The sequence below is a fragment of the Pristis pectinata genome, chromosome 28 (genome assembly GCF_009764475.1).
Source record: "Pristis pectinata isolate sPriPec2 chromosome 28, sPriPec2.1.pri, whole genome shotgun sequence".
In the NCBI taxonomy this organism is placed as follows: Eukaryota; Metazoa; Chordata; class Chondrichthyes; order Rhinopristiformes; family Pristidae; genus Pristis; species Pristis pectinata.
In genome coordinates, this window is record NC_067432.1 from 15755311 (window position 1) to 15767231 (window position 11921).

At 41.5% G+C, this 11921-nt stretch overlaps 1 protein-coding gene across 1 annotated transcript in view; it reads right to left on the bottom strand.

The window, feature by feature from the left end:
• The window catches only part of LOC127583893 (WD repeat-containing protein 72-like), a 230103-nt gene extending 218460 nt beyond the window's left edge, over positions 1–11643 (bottom strand). The window contains exon 1 of the mRNA XM_052040283.1: positions 11526–11643. The gene's annotated coding sequence lies outside the window, so the exon portion shown is untranslated. The remainder of the gene's footprint in view (positions 1–11525) is intronic.
• Positions 11644–11921: the final 278 nt, after the last annotated feature.

Consider the following 11921-nt stretch of genomic DNA (forward strand, 5'->3'; position numbering starts at 1 on the left):
AAGGTGCAAGGTCATAACAAGGTAGATTGTGAGGTCAAGAGTCCATCTTATCGTATAAGGGAACCATTCAATAACAGCAGGATAGAAGCTATAGTGGTATGTGCCCTCAGGTTCCTGTATCTTCTGCCTGATGGGAGAGGGGAGAAGGGAGAATGTCCTGGGTGGGTGGGGTCTTTGATTATGCTGGGGGCTTCACCAAGACAGTGAGAGGTAAAGACAGAGTCCATGGAGGGGAGGCTGGTTTCCATGATGTGCTGGGCTGTGCCCACAACTCTTTGGAGTTTCTTGCAGTCCCGGGCAGAGCAGTTGCTGTACCAAGCTGTGATGCATCCACATAGGATGCTTTCTATGGTGCAACCATAAAAGTTGGTGAGTGTCAAAGGGGACATGCCAAATTTCTTTAGTCTCCTGAAGAAGTAGAGGCACTGGTGAGCTTTCTTGGTCATGGCATCTACGTGGTTGGACCAGAACAGGCTGTTGGTGATGTTCACTCCTAGCAACATGAGGCTCTCAACCCTCTCGACCTCAGTACCATTGATGTAGACAGGTGCATGTGCACTGCCCCCTTTCCTGAAGTCAATGACCAGCTCTTTTGTTTTGCTGACATTGAGGGAAACGTTGTTGTCATGACACCATGTCAATAAGCTCTCTATCTACTTCCTGTACTCCGACTCATCGTTATTTGAAATACGGCCCACTACGGTGGTATCATCTGCAAACTTGTGGATGGCGTTAGAGCCGAATCTGGCCACGCAGTCATGAGTGTATAGGGAGTAGAGTAGGGGGCTGAGGATGTAGCCTTGTGGGACACCAGTGTTGAGAATAATCGTGCTGGAGGTGTTGCTGCCTATCCTCACTGATTGCAGTCTGTTAGTCAGAAAGTCAAGCTTCCAGTTGCAGAATAAGGTGTTGAGTCCCAGGTCTCGGAGTTTGGTGATGATTGGCCCAGCTCCTGCTTAACTGTCCACTTGAGAATTTTTATGCCTATAACTGCACACATCCTAAGTCTGAGTTGCTGATAACTCTTGGATCCATGCCTCAGACAAACCTTCAGCCTAAGAATATCATTAATCAAATAATTGTTGATTATAGATACTGTAAGTGAAACATTGAAATTAGCTTTAAACTTAATAGGTGATGCATCTTGAGATGGATGGGAATTCTATATGAAAGTTTGACAACAACGGCAAACTTATCTAGTCTTAACCACCAATGCCAATAAAACAGAAAATGCTGGAGACACTCAGCACATCAGGTAGTATCTGTGGAAAGAGAAACAGAGTGGTCTCAGACCCAAAACATTAATTCTGCTTCACTTTCCACAGATGCTGCCTGACCTGCTGAGTGTCTCCAGCATTTTAGATTTTTATTACCTTAAACCATCCATGATGCTTCAAAGGAGTGTTATCACACACAATTTGAGACCAAGCCACAGGAAGAGATAAGAGGACAGGTACGGTAAATTTTAAGGGAAATCTAGAAATGGAATAAGAGCTGCAGAGAGAGATAAAAAAAAGAGTCTGGAGTATCATGCCTAGAAGCTGACAGTATAGCTGCTAATGGTGTCTAATAGTGGAGCAGTTAAAATAGAGGATGTACAAGATGCCACTATTAGGGGACTGCAGAGATCACAGAGGGCCCTAATAGAGGTAGAAGTAGATAGAGCTAGAATCCTGAAAGTATTTACATCAAGCAGGCACCAAGATATCTGTTCATTTGTTTCCCATGCTTACTGGTGTATTTTTGGTGTATATATTACGTATAGCTTGAAGATTAGTCTTACAGGCCACATAACTGGTCACAAGTTTGAAAGGTGAGGACAAAATATTAGTAGAACTTGTTCTCTCAAGTTTTAAAATTAAATGATAATCAGAACAATCCTGGTGGTCAATGTCTCTATGCCCTGAGAAGGAGTCATACAGGAATTCATGGATTTAACTCCCCAGGTCAACAGTGAACTAACAATTCAAATGAGAAGATCTCCAGCCAATCAGTGCAACAAAAGTCATCAAGATAACCAATGTTTTTCTAAGGGAAGAGGATTGAGTGAAGGAACCAGATGACGAAGTTGATGTTAAGAAAAATGGGACAGGATTTTGGGCCAATTTGTCTTTTCATCCTAAGATTTTCCCTGACTGTGGAAGTGCACCATTATGTATGATAGCAGGACCAACAACACTGGGCTCCGGTGTAGGATGTGGTAACACAGACATTAAATTACTGGACTGGTAATCCAGCAACCTGGACTAATGATCCAGAAACAAGACCTCAGACTCCACCATTGCAGCTGGGGAATTTAAATCAATTAGTTAAAGTAGTCTGAAACAAAAAAAAGAAAATACTGGTAATTATGTCCATGGAACAACGTGAACATAGAAAGCACTGATTTGCTGATGTCCTTTTGGGAAGGAAATCTTTCTTCTTTACCTTGTCTGGCCAAAATCAATGTGGTTTATTCTTAACTGCCCTCTGCAGTGGTCCAGAAAGTTACTCACTTCACAAGCAACTGGGAACAGAAAATAAATGCTGACCTAACCTGTGACACTCACTTTATGTAAAAGAATAAAAACAAGCTTACTGACATAGTTGAACAACCAAACCTACCATTCCTCTTGGGTGAGCATGTGTATTTCAGTAAGGCTCATTACTGCTGAGCAACTCACCATCAGGAAAGACAAAGTGGGAAAGTGGATAAAATAAAAAGGAATTTTAGAAAAATAAGCTTTATCAAGAAAACTTGACATTTAAATTTGAAGCCAAAATTGCTGTTGCCAAGTAATCTCATAAGAGTGGTAGCTCGTGGTGACTCTTATCAGTAGCACTCTCACTACTAGGTGGTGGATGAAAGGCCCACATTAATAAGTGAAATCAAACAAAGAAAAAGTGCTAGAAGCTCTCAGCAGGTCAGGCAGCATCTACGGAAAGAGAACCAATGTTCCAGGTCATTGATCTTTCATCAGAACTGGGAAAAGTTAAAAATCAAATGTGCTTTAAGTTGCAGAGAAGGGGAGGGGTGAAGAGAACAAAGGGCATGTCTGTGATAGGATGGAGATGAAAGACACAAGTGGTACTGCCAGCTGAGAAGAGGTGTTAACTGCTTATTAACTGCAGCTGATCTGACTGGGGGGGAGTGAAGGAGAACAGAGGAGAAAGAGAAACAATACCGGAAATGTTCAGCAGGTCTGGCATCATTTGTGGATAGAGAAAAAATGGCAACAGGTTACTGATCTTTTATCAGAACTGGTCAGTTCTGATGCAAAGTGGAAAAACTAAATTCCACAATTTCAGATACCCAGTCTTGAGTCCTGAGCAGCATAATGTGCCTGGTTGAAATCTGTACCTCAATCTTATGTTTATTGGAACCATACAAGATAATAAAGATAGAGGGTCAAAGCCAGGGACGGATGGAAAATTTAAGTCGATCGGAAACTCAGAGTCATGTTTGCAGGGTGTTCTGCAAAGTGGTCATCCAATTTGTATTTGCTTTTTCCAAAGTAGAGGCAACCACATTGTGAAAACAGAATATGGTGCCCTAGATTGGAATGAGCACATGAATGTTGCTTCACCTTGGGTATGGGAAGTGAAGAGGTAAGAATGCAGGTGTTAGACCCGCTGCAGTTGCATTGCAAGATGCCATGAGAAGGGGAGTGTGTGGTAGAGATGGAAGAGTGAACCAGGGACTCACAGAAGGTATAGTTCCTTCAGACTGCTGAAAGAGGTTAGAGTTAGGGTAGGGGAGAAGAAGATGTGTCCAGTGGTGGCAGCATATTGAATGCATCAGAAACTATGGAGAATTATCTGTTGAATGTGGAGGCTGATAGAATGGAAGATGAGGATACCGGGGACTAGGTGGGGGAAGGGGGGGATAAGAGCAGAAATGCCAGAAATGGAACAGAGGCAGTTAAAAGCTCTGTCAACCATGGCTGGGGGCGGGGGAACCACATTTAAGGAGAAAAGAAGGCATTTTGGAAGCGCTGGCATGGAAAGCGTCATCACCAGAACAAATACAATGGAGGTGAAATAACTGGGTAAGTGCAATGGAGTCCTTTCGAGAAGTGGTGGAAGACGAGTAGTCAAGGTAGATGCGCAAGTCTGTGGGCCTGTGAAGGACGTTGATCATTAGACTACTTTCTGAGATGGAGATAGAGAAGTCTAGATAGGGAAAGGAGGAGAATGGACCATGTGAAATTGCGAGCAAGGTGAAAATTGGCAGCAAAGGTGAAAAACTTTTAAAGCTGAAACTTTTGGCACTCCAGGGCAGTGTTTAGGCAGTGTTGCATTGTCATACTCTGAAGCCTCAGCTTATTATGCAGGAGATTCAGTCAAAATCACATATCCCTTGACAGTATCCAAAAGAAAACAGATTATTTGTTTATTCATCTTAAAGCTATTTTTCCAAACACTGCAATGGTTGCTACTACTGCCCTCACATCAGTGTACCGAATAAGCAAATCATACTGAGTTGTTTGAGACATTTTCGTGGTGATAGGTGCAGTAATATATTTTCTTTTTTCTCTGTTTATTTCAGCTATATATTTCCCTGGCAAGGCACAAAAACAAACATGCTTACACCCAAAACACAAAAGGCTCCAAAAGCAACAATAGAAAAAAGGCGAGGTAAATTAACTCCACAAGAATCTGGCCTACACTGAACTAGACAGTGACCAGCTCCAGCTGGCCTCTGCCTCTCCCCCTCTGAGAAATGAGAAAGGGTTTACACCACATGGAAAAAGAGAGAAGGGAAGAGCAGAAGTGGGTAATCCACATTCTAGGACTAGTTGTGTCTCTTTTTGATCAATATTGCAGGTTTTTCTTTTATTTACAGTCTTCCATCTATAGAATCACAATTTTCTCCATACAGTTCTCTGAACAGCAGTATTCCTGATAATAATTCTGAATCAATAAAGTACTAGAGGGAAGAACAAAGGATAAAACCACTAATAAGGCAAGGATTAATTTTTAATGAGGCAGATTTCAGTCTCAAAGGTTTCGTCTTTGCTGTTCTCACTGTTTTCAGGTTTTAAACCTGATATTCTTTCAGGTTAACTGCTATCCTGTTGATCCCAGCAAGTGGACCTCACATCCCCTCTGATCCAGAAGACATCTTCTCTTGTCCAGTATCTAGATTAGCAATATTGAGGCCCACAGAACAGAGTGTTGTCCAGACACTTAAAAATCTCCTCTTTGCTAAACATCACACTGTGAAGATGAAATATGACTTCAAAGCAATGAGATGTGAACAAATGGAATATAGTTGTCAGTGAGGTGTACTTCTTGCTATCTTCACTTAATGAAAATATCAAAGTGAAATGTGCAATAAGTCCAGGTGTTCTTTCAAGCATGCACTTTTGAATTAACTGGTTTTCAACTACAGGCTGTTCAGATTCACTGGTCCATTCTAATATTCTGATAGGGAATAAGAACAGAGTTCCCTCACCCAAGAATCTGCTTTAGGTGCTGGTGTTTGGCCCAAGAGCTAGCAGTCATTGACAGTGTCAAATTGGACCCATCCTTAAAACTCTGGGCAATGACATATTTGGCTTAATTATATCCGAACACCCACTCAGCAATCCTGAAATGGATGCTCCTTGATAGCCAATGTCTAGTCATTTCAAAGATTGGCATCATTCCAAAAAATCTTCAAAAACCTTCACATCGTGGGCCAAAGGGCCTGTTCCTGTGCTGTACTGTTGTATGTTCTATAAGCACTTCTGATGCCAGCATCGGTCTTTGTTATCCAGTTAACAGTCCAAGTTATGGTGACAATCAGTGCAATTTTGTGCCTGTGGCCTGATTATTCAGACATCAACTGAATTTAACAATAGACAGGCAAAAGTCAAGGTGTTATAACTCATATAATCCTCTGACTCTTCCTAGAATCTCTGAGCCTAATGGGCAAATGTTCTTGATTCTCAAAGTAAGGCTTAACAATGATCATTATCTTTTTATGGACGTGAAACCCAGACTTCTGTGTGCCACATTACAAAAAGCTGGAAACCTTTGAAAGGTTTCTTTACCATAGGTTTTGCATAGGCTGGGTACTTCATGGCAAATAGCTGTGTGCCACTGGGCAGGATGAAACAGAGATGATTATAATGGAAAACCACATGGAAATCACTAATAAATAATAGAGATAAAAAGTAGGAAATGGAGCAAGAGGAGGCCCAAGATAAATATAGGTTCCGCCATAATACAGATGGAGGGATGCTTGTCATTCAGACCATTGACTTCCAGATGAGACTTGATGTTGGGAGAAGTTCAAATGGTAATGTGAGACTTCTTAATGATTTTTGATTCAATCATAAGCAACCAGTCAAAAAATAATGATTGAATGTTAAATATCTTCAAAACTAATAGAGATTGATATTTATTGAAGTAGCACTTTATAAAATAAGTGGAAAACAGATTTTGTTATGCACCTTAAGTATTTGATTTCTGTTTCAGGAATCATATGTTTAGCAAATAAAGAGTTAAGTTTTTGAGAGTGCATTATCTCTCCTTGGATCTGAATCTATATCTGCATATGACACACTATAGCTTGTGATGTTCTGGGTTCACCGCTACATAAATTGCCAACAACATAACCTTCAAATTCCTTACAGTCCAAGAAATACAACATGGAAACAAACCCTTCCATCCACTAAGTCAACATCAACCATCAAGCACCCATTTGTGCAATAATCCTACCTTAACTCATTTTATTTTCCCCACATTCCCATCAACTGCCCCCAGATTCTACCAATTATCGTCACACTACAGTCAATTTACAGTGGCCAATTAACCTACCAATCTGCACAGTTTTGGACGTGGGAGGAAACCAGAGCACCTGTTGGAAACCCATGCAGGCACAGGAAGAAGGTGCAAACTCTACACGGACAGCACTGGAGGTCAGGAGTGAACCAGAGTCTACTAGCTGTGTCACTCTGCTGCTCCTTATGCTTTCTATATTGCAATCACCCAAATCCAGCTGTAAGTGAGCACTTTACAACATTTATTTGAGATCAGAAGGTGCACTCAGAAATTACACCTTGAAAAATCCCATGGAAATTCCACCCCTAGTTTGTATGTCACAGTTTCTGTCATTACAGAAAATGCTGGAAATTTTCAGCAAATCAGACCGCAGCTATGGGAATAGAAAAAGAGTTACATTTCAGGTTAACTCTGTTTCTTTCCACAGATGCTGCCTTTTAGCACTCTGTTTTTATTTTAGATTTTCGGAATCTACAGTTTTTTTGATTTTCAGTTCTTGTCATTGTTCAGCACTGATGAAACTACATATTGGAGTTCAAAGCACTGTGTTTCATTTAATGGCTAATGATGGTGTAAACTGTGGACTCTAATAGAACTAATTAAGAAGTTTTAGCTGGTTCACCAAACTGTTTCTCCCCCACACCTCATCTCATCCCTCCCCACCATCGGTTGTATCCACATGAGGTGCAGCCTCAAGAAAGCAACATCTAACATCAAAGATCCCCACCATCTGGGCCATTCCATCTTCTCGTAGCTACCATCCGGCAGGAGGTAGAACCTTGAAGTCCCACACCACCAGATTCAAAAACAGCTACTTCCCTTCAACCATTTGGTTCTTGAACCAGCCTGCACCACTCTGCCTCAGTATAGCAACACTATGACCACTTTGCACTACAATGGACTTTGTATTTTTTGTTCTATCTGCATTCTTTCTTGTAAAATTGTTGTATAATTTATGTATAATTCAATGTTTTTTGAATGCTCTGTATCTGATGCTATGTGCCTGTGATGTTGCTGCAAGTACATTTTACATTGCACCCATGCATACATGTACTTGTGCACATGACAATATATTCAACTTTGACTTTTGACTCATCAAACTGAATATTTCAGCTCCATCATAGCACCAGATTTCCCATACTTGCTAATTCCACCTTTCTGCTCATTTTTACCGCTATTTGCATCTAGTAATTTTACTCTGAACAACCTGTATTTGGTCTGCAGTTGACATTTATCTCATTTTAGCTGCTACCAGTTGTTATAACTCAAACTTGTTCCCAGTGCTCCAAAACGTTCCTGGGCAAAGCTGAATCTGTAATAGACTGAGGGTTAGTTTAATGCATGCAGTGAATGAGATGTAATGTGCCTTAGGCTAACAATCTGTGCTTTTGTTTTTGGGTCACACCAGATACAGTGGGGATTGCTCACTGTACATGTCTGTTCCCTCCGATAGTCAGGAAAATACTATGCTGACAGCCTATATTTTTCAAGCAACAGTGAGAATTGTTTATTTCAAGAAAGAAATATGAGTACTAGTTATCCCATCAGGTGGTTCCAAGTGAGAAATAGTGCTCATTGAGGGTACAGTTGTGAAATTACAGCCCTTAGTGAATAAGTCCAGAATAAAGAGCTGGTATCTGTAAACATGACCTTGAAGTGATCAGATTGTCAGAAACACTTAATTTAGTTCAGCAATGTCCCAGGAAAGTAAACTTGCCATCCTTATCCGTCTGGCCAATGCTTGACTCCAGTCCCACCCCAATATGGGTGCCCTGCTCTCTAAAGCAAGACACTCATTTGCACCAAACTATTAAATGAATGGAGCATAAAAGCCTGTGGGCCCTTAATTAGCCAGCCAGCACTCCCTGTGAGCAGCCAGTCAGGGAATCAATCCCAAGCATAGATATAACTTAAGGTCAGAAAAATGTCAACATGCTATTTAACTTACCCTGGTCCATTTAACAGTTTTCTGACAAAACAATTGTTTTAGAATGCCAGAAGTATTTGCCTCCAGAACTTCAGATGAAGCATCACAAAGTCACTACATCCCCAAAATGTTGGCAGTTAATTGACTTGGATAAACAAATTTCAAGTCAATTTAGGATAAGCAGCTAAATTGTGGCCAGTATGCAAATTTTGCTGCAAATCTGGTTTCCCCACATAATTCCAGGAATAATTTCATGGGTGAGTCGATTTCTCTGGAAAACTTTGTCTGGAACTAATTGAACCAATTTTGTCTTGTTTAGCATCTTTTTTCGAAGTTGGATCTTACTAAACTGGTCCCTGCACATCCACCACATCCTCAGGCCCAGCAGTGAGTTCTGGAGGCTGACTTGGCCACAGATAGCATTGAGCAGAGGCTCTACCTCCAAAGCCCTGCTGACAAGCTTTGACAGCTGGTAAATCTTAGGTGGAGCTTGGCTCCTCTCAATGTTGTCATTGCATTCAACAGTTTTTAAATATTTCTGTAATTAAGGGACTTTAACGAACCAATAGAAGTCAAAGTAATTAAAACTGAAACTTCATTTCTTTGCAAAATGAAAAATTAAGTTAGTTGAAAACAAACACAGAAATAATTAAACACATTAAATTAAAGCAAAATAATTAAAGGAGGAATAATTTAACTTCCCTTTAGCCTCCGAATATGCAGGTTTACAAACCCAATGAAAATAATAGGAGTTTGGATTCTATACAGATCTGACCTTGGATAGGATCTGAGTGTCGATTCTGCAGTAACACAGGGCTGCGCCACATCCCTTAGTAAATCCCACCTCAAAGCCGAGTCTGGGACTTCCTTCAGTTTGAACAGTTAAATGACAACAGGTCCATTTGAAAATGTTGTTCCCCAGCTCAGTACACTGAAGCCTGCATTTACACTGCACACTTTTCATTTCCTTATGACACAGAAGGCCATTCAGCCAATTGTGTCCACACTGGTTCTGAGAACAATCCCATCAGTCCCACTGCCCACTTATTTCCCACTAATGTATTCCCTGTCACATGCCTATCAACATCCTGATTCCCCAATCACCTACCTACACTTGGGTAATTTACAGTAACCAAGTAATCTATCAACCAGATGTCTTTGGGATGTGAAGTGCTATGGGAGTACCAGAGGAAACATTCACAGTCAGAAGGAAATTGTGCAAACTCCACACAGATAGCTCCAGAGGTTAGGATTAAGCCCAGGTTGCTGGACCTGTGTGGCATCAGCCCTCCCTGCTGCCCCACTTCTAAATTTTTCACTCTGAAATTAAATACTTTCTCCCAGAAAGCAGCTAACAGAAATCAGTTTATATCTGTTATCAGAACAGGTAAAATGAGTTAACAGAAACTGCTTTAAATTTGACACTAGAAAATGTAAACAAAACTGCACTATGTAGAAATGTTATAATTTGAAGCACACCACTCGACAATGCATCACAAAGTGGAGACATTTTCTGATATTGTCTACAAATTCCCAGAGCTCCCACGATAGATACTGCAGAATATGTTCTTCGTCATAACTAATTTGTAGGTAGTTGTGTGTGTGTGTGTGTGTGCGCGCGCGCTTCTGTGTGTGTGTGTGTGTTTCTGTGTGTGTGTGTATATATATGTATATGAGTGTGTGTGTTTCTGTCTGTGTGTGTGCGCATGCTTGCATGTGTTATATGTAGTGTTGTGTGTGTTTTGTGTATGTCACGTGTGTCTGCAGTATGAGTGTATGTATGCACATGTATTTGTGTGATATCAGTTTCTGTTTGGCTCTTGGTCCTTTCCCACAATCCAGCAACCATAAATAATTTTGTACAGCAGGAGGCTATTCAGTTCCTCATCACCGCACCTGCTCTGTGTTATCCATCCATTCCCCAGATAGGGAGCAGATACAATATTCCCTTTGGCTGGTGTAACCTTGCCTGCCTTTATAGAGGAGGAGCAACACAAGCTGCATTTAAGAGCCGATGAAGGTATATCCTCCTCCACTTGTACAGTGCATCTATAACGCTGGGAGCTTCCCACTGAGTTGACACTTTCAGGCTGATGGATACAAATGTCACTTGCCTCATGCACAGCCTCCCTATGACAGATGTGGGCATCGACTGGAGCCTATGACTTGCACAGGTCAATATTGGTCACTACAACGTATGCAAATACACACACACATATACCCCTTTCAAAGTACAGATTCCGTAAAAATACAGCAAGCATTGTCCATACCAATGTCATATAGGTTCCAGTTTTAAAAGTATAACTCAATCCATTGCTCTTCTACCCCTTCAGGAGAGAAATTTACATCAGCCAATAGCATTCATGTAACCACTTCCACCTGTGGAAAACATCACCAATGATTGTTCCAAACAGCCATGGGTAGGCACTTTAGTTTGGCACACACCTGCACAATATGATAATCTGGAGGACCAACAGGTTCCTGGAAACATCCTCTTGCTGCCTTGACAGGTGGGGGATGGGTGGGGGGCACTGAGGGATGACAATACTCCCAGGAGGTGACTGTCAGAAAAGTTTAAGCTTGTGCTCCCTCTCATCCAGGCCAGTCACAAGGACTGGGATATGTCACTGCTGGTGAGGACACTTCCTTCCAAGGCACCGAGAACACTCTCGTAATCAGATAGTGCAGTCTTTGTGGAAAAGGGAAGCAGATTTGGGAAGCAGATTTTTTCCAAAGGGGGAAGGGGGGAAAATGAGAAGTTTTATAATCAAGTTGGAGCTGCCATCTGATTCACTCTGCAGGACACTGATTAGAGTAGATGGAGCACAGAACACACGTGGGAACTCACCTGAAAAGGTTGTTCAAGAAACTGTCAGAAACTGTGGAAGAAGCCACACGGCCAAGGCAGCAAGAAAAGTCAACGATCTCAGCACACAGCCAGCCCTCAAGCTCCCATTTCTGCAGCTTCCACTTGCTCTTCCACTAAGAGTCCAGACTCCTGCTTAAATTCTGTGATTTCCCAACACCCCACATCTTGTGTAATCATCTACTACCTGCTCAACGATTTAAATTTGTGCAAGAGCTGTTCAAATTACCACAGCCCTGCAGGTGTCCCTTTCGCTGTAGTCTGGGCATTTCTGTCAAATATTTGTTGCAACCAAAACATGGAAAGGCAGAGCTGTGAAAACAGTGGGTAAGTTTTAACCAGATTAACTGCAGCACCTTGTAAACACTGGGTTGGTGA